A 19,869-nucleotide genomic window follows, 5' to 3' on the forward strand; every position below is an offset into this window, starting at 1 on the left:
GGCCCGGGGAGGCGGGGCGGGGCCTGGGGCGAGACCCCGGGAGCAGAACCCGGGGCAGGCGGGGCCAGCGGGGCCGGTGCGCGCCGCCCTCTCCCGTACCCTGGCTGACGGTCCTGGCTGAATCGCGGTTTGCCCGCGGGTCGGCGGCTTCTCGTGTCTAAGCACCACGTAATAGTTATTTTGAAAAGTTTGGGTAAGGTGGAAATAAACAGATCTCATGACCATGATCACAGGATGTCGTGATTACGGTGGTGAAAAAAATGAATGTGCGACCGGACAAAGAACAAACAGGTAGATAAAAACGAAAACAGTTGTGACGTTGTGGAATAACGAGAATTTGTAAATTAAGCTTTTAAAATTTCCTTTCAATCTTGTTAAAATACTTCCTCTGTCCTCTCTAAATATAAAGCAGTAGTGGCTAGAGGTGATATTGGAGAAATTCTTCTTAATTCCTCGCTTTATATATGCAGTTGGGCGCATGCGTCCTATGATATAGGCCCAAGGACTCTTAAGTGACCTTTTAATACATCTGGTGGGGTAGATTTAGTTTGTTTATTTTCCAAGAGAAAGATCTCACTTTTATGATTTTGGGGCCCACAATAATTTAAATAATCTCTGGCTCTTTGGGGAGTCATTTTCAGGTAATGACTTTTCATTTATCACTAGAAAGGTTATATTTGAGAGATTGTCTCACAAGTTACAAAAGACAATTTTAGAATACTTGTGAAAATAAGACACGTAATAAAGATTGCGTTCTAGTTGGAGCTTAAATGAATTTTCCTTATAAAAAGAAATCTATTAATATGTTTTACCTGCAGGTTATTTCCCCAAGGAAATATGGGTAAAGATTTATAAAATACAAATTGTTAAAAATAGGCAGGAGGAAGAGAGATTCATTATCTTGTTTTAAAACACACAATAGGTTTCTCTTCAGGTCGTATAAATCTTTCACCTTTTAAAACACATAATAATTAAAACTACCCAACAAAGCATATATGAACATTACAGTTAATTTTCCAATAGACAAAAATGGTGTCATGTACATTGGGCCAAATTACAACAAGCAATCCACAGCGTCATTAATGAAATGCCATCGGAAAATCATATGTCATAATCATAGTCAAGCACTGATGGAAAAAAAAAGAAAGAGAAATTTTTTAAAAAATGAGTGATGGAACAGGAAGCTAGTACCAACCAGCTATTAAAAAGTGCTCTTATGGAATTATTGTATCTTTTTTTTGTTTACTCTTTTTTTTAACAAATTAATTAAATACTTAAAATTTCTTTTTATAGATTTAGAAGTAGTAGAATTATTGTACCTTAAAGTAAGCCTTGAGAAATTCAAGAGCTTTCAAAAAAAAAGCTCTAAGGAGGTCCTATAAGTGATTCTAGGCTGTTCCAAAATGTAAGGAGGCATTCCAACATATCTGAATGTAGCTCACAGCACCTGAAGAAAGAACAGGAAAGTATTAATAACTTTTTCTGAAATAACTGTTACTTGGATACTAGCCAACCAACATTTAAGAATGCTAACGTGTTCTGATCTCTTCCACTATTCACTTTTTCACCTAATTTATTTTTCAGTGCAAGAGTAGAGTGGGTCAAAAGATTTTTCTCTGCAGGGCAAGATTGGGGAATTTTTGTTGTTAGATGTGTGTGCATATCAAGCTGACATAAGTTGGATAGATAGTCTCTATCTCTCTTGCTCCATAAACTTGTTTATTGATGAAAACATTCAAGAACCGACCTAGTTTGACTCCCTTCATCTAATTAAGATTTTCATCTTTATATTCTGTAAACACCAATGCATCACTCATGGAAAAGAAAGAGGTCAAGATTGCTACACATTAATGATTCTTTTCTTTAAATCACAGCTGTTTATTATGAGCACTGGAAGTTAATATCCCATTTCAAGCTGGAGTCTGAAAGAAATCACCTCTGGCACCTCTGATGAAAAGCTACACATAAGTGGCCCCCAGACTTGGGTACAACAAATACTGGTTATAATTGAATTGCTTATACTTTTCACATATAAGAAAAAACACAGAACTCAATGGTAGGCAATTTGACCATTAAATCACATATTTAAATAATCAAAAATTTGATATTTTTCCCAAGTCATTGGCCAAAATAACAGATTTGTTCACAATATCATATAGATGTTCTTATACTAAGGAGGGGGAGAAAAGCATAAAATATGTACAAAAGCAACTCAAAATCCATTATATTTGGCTTTAACGAGTGAAAATAGATAACAACATATAATGTTAAGTGAAAAAGAATATTACCAAATAGTATATGGAAGAAAAGTCCCAATTTGGTTGAGGAAACATTTTTTATAATATAACTTTTGAATATATATTGAAATATTTAATAATGCATTTATTTATATACTTACATATTTACATAATATATACATTTTTCAATATTTCAAACCAATGTCACACTTGTCTGGTTTGCCTAGAAACTAACTTCAGCATGTTTCTTGCACTAATATACACTAATATAGAACTTCTGATACTGATCCTTAAGTCAGATAAAATTTTAATATATGAGGAAATACCAGAAATCTGATTTCTTCACTGCTTGGCTTAAAAGGAGTTCCAAAGCAAAAAATAAATGGAAGCATCATCCTTAATCTATGTATCATCACTGAGCAAAGTTCAGAATTTCCAGTCTCAGGTTGATGTGATCAAATGAAAATTCTGACCCTCAACCATGATAGACCATATATTCTTTCATGGGGCCCATGAATTCTATCCAATGGTTGATGTTGAATGGCAACCTGGGAGTCAAAAGCCACTGACGTGCTTCCTTCCCTCAGCCTACCCACTGTCAGAAGGGAGGGGACAGGGGAGTCAGGAGGTAACACAACTCACACCTCCCAAGCTTGTAAGTAACCACCACACACCAACCCAAACCCCTCCAATGCCTGTAGCATAGGCACACATTTACTCTTTTCCCTTGGGTGATTTTAAGATTTGCACGAAATGAAAAGTCTAATTCATGTTAATGTTTATTCAACAAAATCATAGAGTGTACACACTGTGCTAGGTACTGAGAAAACAGTGGTAAACAAGACACAGGAGGAATCCCTCTTCTCTGAGGACTACCACACTCCTCCACATTTTTGGTCCCATCTACCACTTTTTGTATATCATATGACCTTATATTGATGAATAAAATAGATTCAGTCCGTTTCCTAAGGGAGCTTAGAGAAGAGTAGAGAAGACATACAATAAGCAATGAAATGAATGTGTAGTTACAAACTGGATTCAAACCTGGAAGAAAACAAACAAGGTGCAGTAGGTGAGAAGACAGGGTGATGATACCAGAGAAAGAATGAGGAAGTAATGTGTGCTGAGCCCTAAGGATGATCAGGCAGCAATGGGGGCGGGGGTTGTGGAAAGAATGGTGTGCGATGAGTGAACAGCAGTTCACTAAGAATCTAGCACATAGCACCTTTCAAGAAATCTTTCTAGATAAAGAAAATGTGCAAACTAATACTAAATCTTCATAATTGGTGGAAAAACTGAAATTGTAATGGTTTCTCTAGCCATAACTAGATCTAACATATTCTCTTAAAAATAATATGTGCATGTTGAATAGTGCTACTCTCTCTGCCACACTCTAAACATAGCATAACTCTGTTAATTAAAAATAGCAAAATGGAACAGGCATTAAAATTCAGGAATGAAGTGAGGAATTTAATCCCTTTACTGATTTGTTGATGAATTAAGTGATAAACAGAACTTAACTTTTAAAGGCAATGGAAGGAAAATCACATACACGCTATCGTTACAGTTATGTAAAAGGTATATTTGTGTTTGTATGAGCATTTGTACATATGAGTGTTTATAAACAAAAGAATGGAAAGCAGCCAGGAAAATCAAAACAATTGAATGATAGCAGTAGGATTCTGAGTCATTTTTATTTAAATTTTGAGTTCCTTGTTATAATATTCTTTTGAGCAATAAGTGTAAATTTTTTAATGAAGCAATTTTAAGCCACTTTTAAAAGTCCTTCATAAGGTCTCCCAGTGTAATCTTTGCCTTAGGCTACAATGGTTAGTGCAAGACAAAAATCCAGTTCTCCTGGCAACTATTTCCTTCAAACATTAACCCTCCCTAATCCACACAGATGTATCCAAAACTTTTGTGCTGCTCCTAGAACTCAGGATAGTAATGCTGAGGTGTTCCTCTTCCAGCCTTCCCCTTGTCATGTGTCTGAATACCCAATGCCCATTCGAGGCTTTCTTTACTTTTTTGGTGTAAGAGCTGAGACCACCATCGCCCTCACATAACCAACTTCTTACCCTCTCATCTCACCCACCCTTCCCCCTGCCCCCCTCCACATAGGCATAAATAATCCAAGCTAGTGCAGGATCCTGGCCACAGCTGCAGCCAGAGTCAGCCTAAACGAAATCTCTAATTGAATTAAAATAATAAATCCTTCATCCTATCTGCCTAGTAGACAAAAGGGGAACCCTCATTGGTGGAAGACATTATCTGAAGCATTTCTGTTTCTTTTATATACGATAAAAAATTGTTAGACATGCAAAAAGGCAGGAAAAAGTGACTAATAAGAGAAAACAAAACAAAACAATTTCATTTGTTGTTGGCAGATAAAGGTATAAAAGATTTCAGGCGTTTTGTAGGGCTTTGCCTTGAAGGAATATGTGAACCTGTTAGTTCAGAGATCAAAAGCTGCCTCGCCTCAGGAGGGCATCTCTCTGATCAGGAGCCTTTTGCATGGCGACGCTCATCTCAGACCTGAAGGCTTGCACCTGATGCTTCTGTAAGACAAGGCTTGGTATGGGGCCACAGGTTGAGAACTGATCAAAGAATGCCCACCCAGCAGTCACCTGCAGCTAGAGACAATTGGCCTCAGGGACAGTTTCTGCTTCGCTCCTGACCCCTTGTCTCAATCATCAAGAAACTAGATAAATAAATATATAGCCTGTATATTTCTCTTTAGCCTTTCTGCTAATTGATAATTTTATTTTAGGACTTACAAGTTTATCTTAGAAAAATTTTGTAACCCTTTGCTCAGGTAGATAGAATTAATTAAGGGATCCCTAGAAGCTTTGGGGGAGACTTAAAACCTAAATGATCTATTATTATGGAAATCTGTAACCACTGGCAACTAATCGCTGCACCTGTAAATACTGATGCAGGGGACTTCACTCAGGGCCTCACAGCTCACGGGAATGCTGGCGGACCCATCTTTTAAAACTATACTTTTGTCTCTGTGTCTCTTATTTCTCTATTCTCTATTATTTCTCTATTCCTATTATTTCCAAATCTCTTGCAATGATCCTGCCTAGGGACCTGTTTTTGCTGGGAGTGTAGCTAACTCCCAGCAATTTGTTATGAATAATTTGGATGTATCTCAGGAATGCAAGGTAGTTTAACATTAACAGTTTAAAGGAAAAAAAAAATGCAATGAACTCCACAGATGGAAAAAAATGCATTCAATTAAATTCAACACCCATTCATGATAAGTAATCTCTTAGCAAACCAGGAATAGAAGGGAAGTCCCTTAATTTCATAAAGAATATCTACTAAAAACATATACCAAACATCATTCTTAATGGTTTTTTCAAAAAAAATTTTTAAACACTTTTTTTGAGATAGGGTCTGGCTATGTTGCCCAGGCTGGTCTCAAACTCCTGGCTTCATACAATCCTCCTACCTTGGCTTCCCAAAGTGCTGGGATTACAGGTGTGAGCCACCACTCCCAATTTAAAGGTTAAAACCTGTACCTGTGTCCTTTAAAACAGGAAAAAGATCCAAATAACTCTATTGAAAATTTATGATTAAAAGAATTTAACAAAGTTGCTAGATAAGTGTTTCCAAAACTAAATTCTATTTATACAACCAACAAAACACAGGCAATTATCAATAAAAAGATACCAATTTTAGTAATAAAATTATAAAATACTTAGGAATAAATCTAACACAAAAAAATGTGAAGAACTTCATGGAGAAAATTAGGTACAGTGCCTGAATGGACTAGAACTGTGCCGTCCTATATGGTAGCCACTAGGCTCATGTGGCTATTCAAATTTCAATGTAAACCAATTAAAAGTAAATTGCATTCAGAATTCAGTTCCTTAGTCATTATTAGCCTCATTTCCACTGTTCAATAGACACATGTGGCTAGTGGCTAACCTGTTGGACAGTGTATAGACTATGTCCATCATCACAGAAAATTCTGTTGGACAGCACTGGACTAGTGTCACATAAACTTTCCATTAGAATGCAATCATTTATACTACACTGCTTATGTCATACCCTCATAAAGGGAAGCATGACTTAGTAAGCAGTTATAAAGTTTGTTTCTCTTCTAAGAGTTTGTAGGGGATATTTGTCTTTTGTAGGGGGCAGGGTTTGCTTAGCATCTGAAGACCCTTCTGATGTTTAGGGAGTCAACTATTTTGTGAGTCTTTTGATTATAAAAGCCCCAAAGGACAAATACTTGCTTTTCCAGCACCCTGGCAACAAAAATAAAGACACGAGACCCAAGACTAGCCAATCAGATACTCCCTTTGAAGATCTGAGTCTTGGGCAAGCAACACAGAGATGCTGGATTAGCTCAGAGTTCATTCTGGCACAGGTAGTTGTGGCCTCTAGTATTTAGTGACCACCAGTGGTGCCAATAGCAGTATCTAGCACCTAATAGTGACAGCATCTCAGGCCATTCATGTGGTCCAACCTTGGCTGAGGCTCCAGCCTCAGCCTTCTGGGTTCCCTTTGGTTCCCACCCACCATTGAAACTCAATACTCCAGGCTTGCCTCTAAGAGATACCCAATATCTCCCCAATAAATTCATTTTCTAAATTAGAATGAGTTGATGTCTTTATTCACAACTACAAACCCTGAATAATACAAGGTTAGAATGCATCTTAGGCCGAGCGCGGTGCCTCACGCCTATAATCCTAGCACTCTGGGAGGCCGAGGCGGGAGGATCGCTCAAGGTCAGGAGTTCGAGACCAGCCTGAGCAAGAGAGAGACCCCGTCTCTACTAAAAATAGAAAGAAATTATATGGACAGCTAAAATATATATAGAAAAAATTAGCCGGGCATGGTGGTGCATGCCTGTAGTCCTAGCTACTCAGGAGGCTGAGGCAGAAGGATCACTTGAGCCCAGGAGTTTGAGGTTGCTGTGAGCTAGGCTGAAACCACGGCACTCACTCTAGCCTGGGCAACAGAGTGAGACTCTGTCTCAAGAAAAAAAAAAAAAAAAACAGAATGCATCTTATAGATTATCTAGTCCAAGCTTATTGTGATTGGACTAGATAATATAAATGCAGGTAAGTGGAATCACATCTCTCTTAACTCAACGTATCTGTCAGCTTAGGCTAAGCTGCACTGTGGTAAAAAAAAAAAACAAAAATCTAAGTGGCTTCAAAAACAAAGATTTATTTCTCACCTGGGTGTCCAATATGGATCAACTGTGATTCCATTCCATGTCACCTTCCCTCTGGACCCAAGCTGATGAAGCTGAGCCTCTGTCTGGATCAGCCTCTGTCTGATGTATTGTGAATCTGATATATTGAGAGAAAAGAAACCAAAATAAAACCCGTGCTGGCTCTTAAAGCTACCACCCGGAAGTGACATTCATCATTCCCTCCCGTATGTCATTAACCAAAGGAAGTCACACATGGGGATGTGTAATCCTCCTATCCGGAGGGGCACTGCAAATCATATGGCAAAGCCTGATCTGAGCGGTGTGGTGTCCTAGAATCCACCCACTGGGAGGGCATCTAATATTTGAACAATAAATAATACAATCTAACACAACTCTTATGACTCAGGACTTTGTTTTATTAATCTGGTAAGTTTCAAATTCTATAGCATGAATGAAATACATTCATTTTGAATAAATTACTTTTCTGGAGATTGGGTTTGATCCCATTTATTAAGGGTAGATGCAGTGCTTCTAAAGTGTGGGGTAGCTATGATAACAAAAACCTCCATCTATTACTTAGCACAGCAGCCACCTGAGACCCCCACCCCTCACGGAAGACCCACATCAGCATAATACTAACCTAACACCTGGCCCATCAACTAATCTATTACCTGGCACATCAGCATAACACTAAACCTATTACCTGGTGCATCAACATAATACTAACCTATTATCTGACACATCAACTAACCTATTACCTGGTGGGCATTAGTCACCTGAGACCCCATCCCTTAGATCACCCCAACTTAATAAAAGTGGGAAAAATTGGGTAGATGGGGCTCAAAATTTGGTAACAAGACCCCTCTGAGCCTGCCAACAAATAAACCTTAATTCTCCGACTCTCCGTGTGCCACTCGGTTTGTCCTCGGGACCACTCACTGTAACACTTGCTGTAACAGCTATACGCACAGCTGAAACATGCTCATATTGAAATTCCACTCTAATTTTAAGTAAAAATCTATTTTGCAAAATTGCATTAAGCATCTACCAACCCCAGAGTTAAACCTTGGGGCTTTGAGGGATACAAACATCACTAGGACCTGCACAGGAACTTGATGGACAATTAAAGGGAAAAACATGTCCACAAATAATATAAAGCAGTGATAAGATAGAGGAGAGATAGAATAGAGACAGTTCATAGGATGGGCTAAGTATGGAATTCCCTAGCCTAGAGATATAACGGAATTGTGTAAGGAAGGAACTATTTTTCAACAAGCCATACAATTCAAATAATTTTGTACAATATTTTATACCACATATATTATACAATAATTTTATACCACCAGTATGTGTGTTTGGGAGGAGACATATAGGGGAGAAAAAATTGATCCAACTTGCTAAAAATTCCTAACTTGCATCCTTATTAAACATGATGGTTTTAGTGATGAAATTTGATTGAACTCTTCTTTGTTAAATAAATTAAGAAACTAGGGGAAAATATTCTTACTTCCTTTTTCTTAAAAATAAAAATCTTGTGACCTTTTTATCTTGTAGCTATCAACGAGTATTTTGCTTTCAAAATGTCAAGTTTTGCATGTGATTAATCAAAAATAATTTTGACACAAATGTTTGAAGGAGCATAATTGTGACAAGTATAAATGTCAAGTTATTTATGCAAATTCAGTTAAAGATGCACTTTAACTAAAGGTCAGTACAGTTTCTTTGGTTAGTAAAATATCCTTTACTTCTTGAGTTTAAAAAAAACAGTTCATGTGAAAGAAGCCAGACACAAAAGGCCACATACTGTATGATTCCATTTCTATGAAATGTCCAGGATAGGCAAATCCATAGGGACAGAAAGATTAGTGGATGGTAGGGGCTGGAGGGAGCGGGGAATGGAGAGTGACTGCTAACTGGTACCTGGTTTCTTCCTGGGGTAATGACAAATTCTAGAATTAGATAATGATAATAATTGAACAACTTTGTGAAAATACTAAAACCACTGAATTGTAACACTAAATAAATTCACATAAACTTGCAAGAAACAACTTGTAAGTTGCAAATAGTGTTTATGTATATGATTTGGGGGAAATTATTTCCAAAGGGCCACTTCCAGAATTACTGACATATAGGGAAGTACAGTCTGTAATACATGCTAATGGATAATTAAGTCAACAACAACAAAAACAATTTTAGTAACCTCTTCTAACTGTATTTCTTATTAAATACTTGCAGGCTCTTCTGGCAAGTAAAACAATGAACAAATCGAATTTTATTTTTGATCTCTTTTTCTTTTTTTCTTTATTTCTGTGACAATGCTATAGAACACTAAAATAGAAAATGACCCACAAGAAAGGGAAAGATTATAAGACAACTAGACAATTATCTTTATATTAGATTTGAGCATACATGGCCTAAGACTTTATAGTATATGTGACATTTACTCAAAGATACTGTGTATTATACATGAAGAAGAAAAGCTCCAAAATACTCTGGAAAAAAAATGCTCTCTTCTTTCCAATTCTCCATTCTTTCCACTCTAAAACTGTTGTGTTTTTTTTTTGTTTGTTTGTTTGTTTGGTTTTTTTGTTTGTTTTTTGAGACAGAGTTTCACTCTGTTGCTTGGGCTAGAGTGCCATGGCGTCAGCCTAGCTCACAGCAACCTCAAACTCCTGGGTTCAAGCAATCCTTCTGCCTCAGCCTCCCGAGTAGCTGGGACTACAGGCATGTGCCACCATGCCCGGCTAATTTTGTCTATATATTTTTAGTTGGCCAGATAATTTCTTTCTATTTTTAGTAGAGACAGGGTCTCGCTCTTGCTCAGGCTGGTCTCGAACTCCTGACCTCAAGCAATCCTCCTGCCTCGGCCTCCCAGAGTGCTGGGATTACAGGCGTGAGCCACCGCGCCCGGCCTTATCAAACTGTTTTGTCTGTCATAAACTACAATCACTCCCTCCGAACTTATTTTTTAATACTTTACATAAATATATGTGTGTATTGATATGTCATATTCCTGGCTCTTCCGGTTTTCTTGGGTTCATTCATTCAAAAAATATTTGTTGAGGGCTTTCTGTGTGCCAGAAACTATTCTAGGGGTTGGAGATAAGCTGTTAACCAAAAAGACAAAAAAATCTCTGACCCCATGGAGTTTACATTTCAGTGAGAAGAGACAGACAACAAACTATAAAAAAGCCATGCATTGTATTTCAGTGGTGAATAAGCTCTATTAAAAAAAAAAAAAACCAGAAAGAGTGCTTGGGAATGTAGGAAGTGGCCAGGGAAAGCCCCACTGCCCAAGGTGACATTTGAGCTAGGGCTGAAGGAGGTAAGTTAAGTCATTGGGAATCTGGGGTAAGAACATTCCAAGCAGAAGCAACAGCCAGTGCAAGGGCCCTGTGGCAGGAGTGCGCCTGGCATGGTCAAAGAGCAGCAAGGAGAACAGTGTGACTGAGCACAGTCTCTAGCAAGGGGGGACATAGTAGGCCAAGAGCTCAGAAAGGTAAGGTGGGGAGCAGATTAATGAGGCTTTAATGCCCACTGTAAGAACTTTACCTTTCTCTGGGAGACAGGAGCCAACAGGGTTTTGAGCAGAGGGATGATGATCTTATTTGCATATTTCCCAGGATCACTCTGGCTGTTGTGTTGGAAATAGGAGGCAAGAGTGGAAGTCAGGCAACCACTTAGCAGTGGTATGTGTATGACAAATAGTCATCCAAGTGACAATTAGCTATCCAGGTAGGGATGCTGGCTTAGAACCAGGATGGTGGCAGAGAACATAATATGTGGTCTGATTCTGGATATTTTTGAACATTGTTATTGAGGTAGAGGTTACACACAGTATAATTCACTTGTTTTAAGGGCACAATTCAATGATTTTTGAGATTTACAGAGTTGTTCTGCCATCATCACAATCCAATTTTAGAACATTTCCATCACCCCAATAGGATCTCTTGTGCCCATCTGTAGTCACTCAGCTTTCCCACCACCAGCTCCATGTAACCATAAATCTACTTTCTGTCTCTATGGATTTGCCTATTCTGGACATTTTATATAAGTGGAGTCATACAATACGTGGTCTTTTATGACTGACTTCTTTTAATTAGCAAATGTTTCCAAAGTTCATCCATGTTGTAGCGTGTATCAGTACTTCATTCTTTTTTATTATGGAATAGTATTTTTTTGAATGGCTATACCATATCTTGTTTATCTATTCACCAGTTGATGGACATTTGGGTTGTTTCCATTTTTTGGCTATTATGAATAGGGTTGTTATGGATTTTCACATATGAGTCTGTGTGGACATACATTTTCATTTCTCTTGTGTACATACCAAGGTGTGGAATTGCTGAGTTGTATGGTAAATTTATGCTTAACTTCTTAATGACCTGCCAAACTGTTTCCCAAAGTTGCACTGTTTTACATTCACACCAATAATGTACAAAGACTGTAATTTCTGCACATTCTCACCAACACTTGTTATTTTCCATATTTTTTATTACTACCATCCAAGTGGGCGTGACGTGGTGTCTCGCGGTGTTTTTTTTTTTTTTTTATTTCAGAGTATTATGGGGTACAAACGTTTTGGTTACATAAATTGCTCTTGTACAGTTTGAGTCAAAGTTATAAGTGTGCTCACCACCCAGATAATGTGCATTGTACCTGTTAGGAGTGAATTTACTCATCCTCTCTTCCTCCCTCCCACCTGCTTGATTTCCGATGAGTTTTATTTCCATATATGCACATAAGTGTTGTTCGATTAGTTCCAATTTAATAGTGATCATGGTGGTTTTGATTTGCATTTCCCTAAGGACTAACCATGTTGAGCATCTTTTCATGTGCATGTTGGCCATTTCTGTGTCTTCTTTGGTGAAGTGTCTAATCAAATCTTTTGCCCATTTTTAAATTGGGCTTCTGGAAATATATTTGAAATAGAGCCAACAGGATTTGCTGATTGATTGGAAATGTGATGTGAGAGAAAGAGAGGAGTCAATGATAACTCCAAGGTTTTTAGCTCAAGGTACACAAATATGCAGTTCCCGTTAAGTGGAGAAGCAGGTATTGGAGAGAAGATTGGGAGTTTGACTTTGAACATGTTAAATTTGGCCGGGCGTGGTAGCTCACGCCTGTAATCCCAGCACTCCGGGAAGCCGAGGCGGGAGGATCACTCGAGGTCAGGAGTTCGAGGTCAGGAGTTCGAGACCAGCCTGAGCAAGAGAGAGACCCCGTCTCTACCAAAAAATAGAAAGAAATTATCTGGCCAACTAAAAATATATATAGAAAAAATTAGCCAGGCATGGTGGCACATGCCTGTAGTCCCAATTACTCGGGAGGCTGAGGCAGGAGGATTGCTTGAGCCCAGGAGTTTGAGGTTGCTGTGAGCTAGGCTGACACCACGGCACTGTAGCCTGGGCGACAGAGTGAGACTCTGTCTCAAAAAACAAAACAAACAAAAAAAAAACATGTTTAATTTGAGACGCTCATTAGACATCCAAGTAAGTTGTCAATCAAGTTGGCTGTTAGATTTCTGGGTCTGGAATTCAGAGGAGAGATGTAAGTCTCAAGATAAACAGGGGGGAGTCATTGGCATATAGATGGTGTAGAAAGCCATGGAACTAGAGATCACCGAAAGAGCAAGTATAGATAGATGGGGTCCAAGGACTACATTATGGGACACTCCACAGTTAAAAGGTCAGGAAAGTAAAGCGGACCCAGCAAATAATACTGCGATGGAGTGGCCAGTGAGAGGGAAAACCAGGGTGAATGTAACCTACTGTGACCCACGTGGAAAAGTGTTCTCAAGAAGGAAGCGAGGGTGTCAAATGCTGCAGATAGGTTTTGAGGCTGAGAATTGTTTCCTGAATTTAGCCATGTGGTGGGTGGAGGTCACTGGCGACTGATACAAGTGGAGAGACAAATGTTAGCTAAAAACTTGGGCATTTCCTCACAGGCCCAGCTGCTGTGGACAGGACAGCATTTCCTAAACGTTAATATGCATAGGAATCACTGAGGACTTTGTGAAAATGTAGATTCACATTCAATAGATCTGGGGTGGGGCCCATGTTTCTATATTTGCTCCCAGGTGATGCTGATGCCACTGACTCGAGGGCCTCACTATGAGGAGCGATAGTGTAGGCTGATTTAATCTGCAGTTATTACAATTCTTTTCTGATTATAGATCTTACCGGGCATGTAAATGTCAACTGCTTGGGCTTGATTCTAGAGGATTTTCTATTTTCCTCTAGGTTTAGTATCATTGATAGTTCAGCTCAGATCTGTGGCTTGAGAAATGGGGAAGAAACATAAGGAACGATTGGGGAACCCTGCTTAGCCCTGTAAGCTGTGTGAATGCACGTTCTAAGCAGAACCGCGAACACCAGGGCTCAGGAAACTGCCCTGACAGCTTCAAAGGCACTGGGAGACTCCCTCTTTACCTGTTGGTGATCTGGCTGGGGCCTCCGGAAAGCCCCCTTTGAGGAAGACTGCCATTATATGTATGAGTAAACTGGAACACTAAAGATTCAGAATGACTCACCGGGATAAATAACCACTAGAGATCCTGTCTCCAATTGCCTCCCCCAGTTTGATAACTTAAATAATGAGTGACGGAAACGGAGAGTCATGCTCAAAGGAGGTTTATTAAGCCAAAGTCTAAGGACAAACCCGGGATAGGCAAAGGTCACAAATGTGGCTGTGGCCTGGGCTCTCCTCTAGGGATTTGGAAACAGGGTATACAAAGGAGAAGGCTGTCCAGAAGAGAAAGGAGATGGGAGGGGTAGGCAGTGAGGCACATGGTTACATTCTTGTGAGGCTTTAATTAGTGCTCAGTATATCTACATTTTACATAAGATAAGGTGAACATTCCAAAAGGGAGTAGGGGAAAGAGAATCAATTATGTAGTCTTCTTCAGAGTAGGCAGAGGAGTGGCTGATCTCATCTGTCCTTGGTTCACATCTGTGGAGATAAACTTGCAATTGACATCTCAGTGTGAAACTTCACAGAACTCAGGATCAAGGATTTATTTAGGTTGTAGCTCTAAGGTTATATATAATTGTCATGTGCATGTTTTATAAGGGCCATAGACCCTGAAAGGTTTAGGGCTAACTAGGCAATTCCTGTAAGCAATCTGTGAGGAGAGCCAACTGGACAGGCAAAGGACCTTTGTTGTTATGGGAACCTGGCTTCCGCATAAATCACAGCTGTTTGTTTTGGCGATAGGATGGCAGTGCTGTGGGATTCAGTTCTCAGGCTCAGTCTCCCTTCCGGCATTAGAGTTTTGAGGATCCCAAGATTTTATTTTTTCCTTTATAAGTTCATACAATTTTCTGGTAACAGCTTTCTTGAGATATAATTCACGTGCCATACAATTCACCCATTTAAAGTGTACAATTCAGTGGTGTTTAGCATATTCATACAGATGTGCATCCATCACCACCATCGATTTTAGAACATTTTTATCACCCTGTGCCCTTGAGCTGCTGTCTCATTTTTAAATGTTCATAGACATCCACTAAATTGGAAACTTTCTGCTCAGCAATTTGTGAGATTTCACAAAGCTGGGGGATGAAAGTCCATCTGTTGAAAGAAAACAAAACTGCAGAAATAGAAATCCTCAGTCTGAAAAGACACTAAAGTCAAGAAAAGACAAGACGGCCTGGTGGACTCAGAAATGCCAACACACAGTCCACGTCTGAACCTTCGAGTCCTTTTCTGTTAGACACAGATGAACCCTGACTTCAGCTTTTCTGATCGACACATAAATTCATGCACTGTGGGTAAGAGCTACGAGGGACAATGGCCTGGCTGGGCCATGGTTGGGAAAAGAAAACTGAAACTGGCTTTGCAGCTTCTGTGTCTTCAGTCATTCCCAGACAGGCAGGTTAGGTGGAATCCAGCCAGATGACTCAGGGCACCTTGGAGATTTCTGAATTTTTTGTTTCAGTACACAGGGGAAATTTAGCAGGTTATGATACCATTGTGATGACTTAAAAGCAGCTGCGGGGGAGCTATCTATGTTCACGTTTACACACATTTCAAAAGTGAACACTGTCTATTCCAAAAATAAAAAGTAAAGTTTTTGAATGGGTGATATTTTTACTTGCTTAAATTAGATCTGTAACTTGTCCATGGCTGTTTTAGATTTTTTTTTTTTTTTTTTTGAGACAGAGTGTCGCTTTGTTGCCCGGGCTAGAGTGAGTGCCGTGGCATCAGCCTAGCTCACAGCAACCTCAAACTCCTGGGCTTAAGGGATCCTACTGCCTCAGCCTCCCCAGTAGCTGGGACTATAGGCATGCGCCACCATGCCCGGCTAATTTTTTCTATATATATTTTAGTTGGCCAGATAATTTCTTTCTATTTTTAGTAGAGACAGGGTCTCGCTCTTGCTCAGGCTGGTCTCGAACTCCTGAGCTCAAATGATCCGCCCACCTCGGCCTCCCAGAGTGCTAGGATTACAGGCGTGAGCCACCGCGCCCAGCCTGTTTTAGATTTTTAAAAACTATCTGTCATCATTTGAAAATGATTAATGACTACTTGGAACATATTCCAGTTTGTATCTTGTATACATTTTTATTTATTTTATTTTTTTGAGACAGAGTCTCGCTCTGTTGCCTGGGCTAGAGTGAGTGCCGTGGCATCAGCCTAGCTCACAGCAACCGCAAACTCCTGGGCTTAAGCGATCCTTCTGCCTCAGCCTCCCGAGTAGCTGGGACTACAGGCATGCACCACCATGCCCGGCTAATTTTTTCTATACATATTTTTAGTTGGCCAGATAATTTCTTTCTATTTTTTAGTGGAGACGGGGTCTCGCTCTCGCGCAGGCTGGTCTCGAACTCCTGACCTTGAGCGATCCACCCACCTCGGCCTCCCAGAGTACTAGGATTACAGGCGTGAGCCACCGCGCCCGGCCTACATTTTTATTTTTTATTTATTTTTTTTGAGATGGAGTCTCACTCTGTTGCCCGGGCTAGAGTGCCGTGGAGTCAGCCTAGCTCACAGCAACCTCAAACTCCTGGGCTCAAACAATTCTCCTGCCTCAGCCTCCTGAGTAGCTGGAACTACAGGATTGTGCCACCACACCCGGCTCATTTTTCTATTTTTAGTAGATACAGGGTCTCACTCTTACTCAGGCTGGTCTTGAACTCCTGACCTGAAGCGATCCTCCCACCTCAGCCTCCCAGAGTGCTAGGATTACAGGCACAAGCCACCGTGACCGACTTTGTTTACATTTTTAAAAAAGTAAGGACATGTCCAACAAATTTATTTTAATTCTATTTTTTTTGACTCTCCATCCTGTAGGGAACTTATGATAATTTAACAAAGGATGTAGCATGGCTTGGCTATTTTTTCATAATTGATTGTTATTTCCCTAGGTCATACAGGCAGAACATGAAGATAGAAAGGCCCTCTATTTTGTAGGAAATAATATTTGAAACTACATTTATAAATTTATAGTCTTCAAATTCATAAAAAAATAAACATGTAAATGTCCTTTAAAAAGTTACATGTTCTTATATTTTAAAATTCCAGTATTTTCAAAATTACTCACTTTTCAGAAGGCCAGATAAACCACATGGATGCCACAAGACGGTTGGGGAAGTTTCCCATGTCAGCAGAGCCAACAACCCATGCCAGGTGGTCCCACCCACGTCCCTGTTACTGAAAGAACCACAGTTAAAAAACAGCTGCACCTTGCCTGGAATTAATGGGAAGCCCAGTGATGTTTCTGGAAGCAAACTGATAGGCAAAACAAACACCGCTCCCCCTCCAAGGAACCCACCTGTTTTATTATGAGGTAGTCCTGGCTTTGTCCCTGTGTACCCTTCGGCATGTAATTTAATCTCTGTCAGCCTCCGTTTCCTCACCTCTAAAATGCTATGTGGCAGGGTAGTTGTGAAGATTAAATGAGATGCTGTATATAAAGTGCAGGAATCTAGCAAATACAGCGCAGAAGTATACTTTCCCCCTTCCTCTGCCTGGCCATCTTCCTCTCAAGATTTGCCCTAAAGGTCAAGGCCTCTAAAACCTTCCCTGACCCTCCCACAAGGGGTTAGTCTTCTTCTGGGGTCCTCTGCACCCCTGCCTCTCCAGTCTATGTTTCTCTCATAGCTCTTAAAACATAAAAGGATTGCTGGCTACATCGCATGGCACTTCCCCTGCATTTTGTGGCTCTTGAGGCCTGGGACAGTGTCTTAATCATCTCTTTGCCCCCAGCACCGGGCAAAGTGTAAAACAATGTACCATCGTAACTGCAGAGCATTTCTGACAACACATGGTAACATCTCTGGAGACCTAATTTTAAATAATAATGCAAATGGGATTATATAAGGTTGTCATCTGTTCTCCCTTCTGACTGTGTGGCTCTTCTGAAAGCAAGAAGGCGCCTTCTATAATCTAGGCACTTACAGTAAGTACCTCTTAGAGATAAAAAGAATAACTATTTTAGCAAAACATTTTGCATTTACTGGGAAGTTATAAATAACAAAGCAATCTGACCTAGAAGATGACGGCCTGGCCCCTGCCAAGGCAGTGGAGCACTGCCAGCTGCAGGCTTCCTGGCTGGTATTGAGAAATGGCAACAGGGAATGAAAGGAGCTTCTCATCACAGGAAGTGCTCAGGGAAGAGACAGAGCCGCAATTGTATCCAACGTTTTATCTAAAGAAAGTAACAGGGACAAAAGGAGTGATGTGGGAAAACCCATCAAGAGAGCCCTCCTACATTCAGGTATAACAACTGATGTTTATGCTCTATGCAGTGACTCTTGGTAACTATGGCAACCAGAATATAGGCTATGCTTGTTTTGTGCTGAATTTCTGCACTGTTTTTTTTTTTTTTTTAATGGGTCCCAGGTAGGGAATTTTGGGTTAGGAGTATTTTATGAAACATGCATTTGCAAAATTGCCAAGGACTTTGTCGACTATAAGGATTCAGGGAAATTAGTCTTTGTGTACTCTTACCTAAAGCCAGTTATGTGACAGTTGGCCCATTGCAACAGCCACCTAACTGGTGTTCCTACATCCATCATTGCTTCCCTCCCCATGTAGCACAATATAGCAGCCAGAGTGATCCTTCCTAAAAGGCATTCAAATCTCTTTACCACACACTCCCCAGCTTCAGTGGCTTACCATTATGCTCTAGAAAAATCCGAAGTCCTTATCATGACCTACAAGGGCCCTCACAGTGGCTTCTTTGACTTCCTTTCTCAGCCTTCTCCCCCTTGCTTAGTGCACCTCAGCTGCAGTGGACTCTTGCTGTACCTTGGCTGTGTCAGGTACTCTCTGATCTCAGGCCCTTTGCACTTGCTGTTTCTGTAAAAGTGATTTGTTATTTATTTATTTATTATTTAGACACAGAGTCTCACTCTGTTGCCCTGGCTAGAGTGCAGTGGTGTCATCATAGGTCATTGTAACCTCCAACTCCTGGGCTCAAGTGATTCTCCTGCCTCAGCCTCCCCAGTAGCTGGGACTATAGGTGTGTGCCACCCTGTCCAGCTATTTTTTTTCCATTTTTAGTAGAGATGGAGTCTCATTCTTGCTCAGGCTGGTCTCAAACTTTTTTTTTTTTTTTTTTTGAGACAGAGTCTCACTCTGTTGCCCTGGCTAGAGTGCCATAGCGTCAGCCTAGCTCACAGCAACCTCATGCTCCTGGGCTTAAGCAATCCTTCTGCCTCAGCCTCCCGAGTAGCTGGAACTACAGGCATGTACCACCATGCCTAGCTAATTTTTTTGTATATATATTTTTAGTTGTCCAGATAATTTCTTTGTATTTTTAGTAGAGACGGGGGGGGGGGGTCTCGCTCTTCCTCAGGCTGGTCTCGAACTCCTGACCTTGAGTGATCCACCCGCCTCAGCCTCCCAGAGTGATAGGATTACAGGCGTGAGCCACCGCACCTGGCCTGGTCTCAAACTGTTGAGCTCAAGTGTTCCTCCCACCTTGGCCTCCCAGAGTGCTAGGATTAGGGGCCTGAGCCACTGCACCTGGACTGTAAAAGTGATTTTAAATTAGACTCTTTACCCCACAAGGAATTTTAAAGAAAAACTCTTTCTTTTTAGGGGATAAGGACATAGGATGTAAAAAAATGATTATCTATAATTAGAAAATGTAATGCTGTCTCACTGACCAAAAGAAAAAAACCCATATTACTATTTTCCTATTTCTAGTTGCAAAACTCACTGACACAGTTGATACGAAATGAGGAAGACCATATAGATTTTTATATCTTGGAGAGTAAGGGACTTTCCATTTCAAGTGCTTTTATTTATCTACAAATTTAGTTTCCAAAATTCCAGTATGAAAACTATACGCCACACATAGAACTCCAAAATCAAAACGCAGTGACTTAAATTAATCAAACTTAGTTTTCGTATGCTGTGCCCTTTCAAAACCACTGAACAGTTGATCATTCCAAGTCATATGAAACCACATTTTGTGAAACTTTAAGTTTTAGATGACTTTGCAAA

Source organism: Lemur catta, chromosome X, assembly GCF_020740605.2.
Source record: "Lemur catta isolate mLemCat1 chromosome X, mLemCat1.pri, whole genome shotgun sequence".
Classification (NCBI taxonomy): Eukaryota; Metazoa; Chordata; class Mammalia; order Primates; family Lemuridae; genus Lemur; species Lemur catta.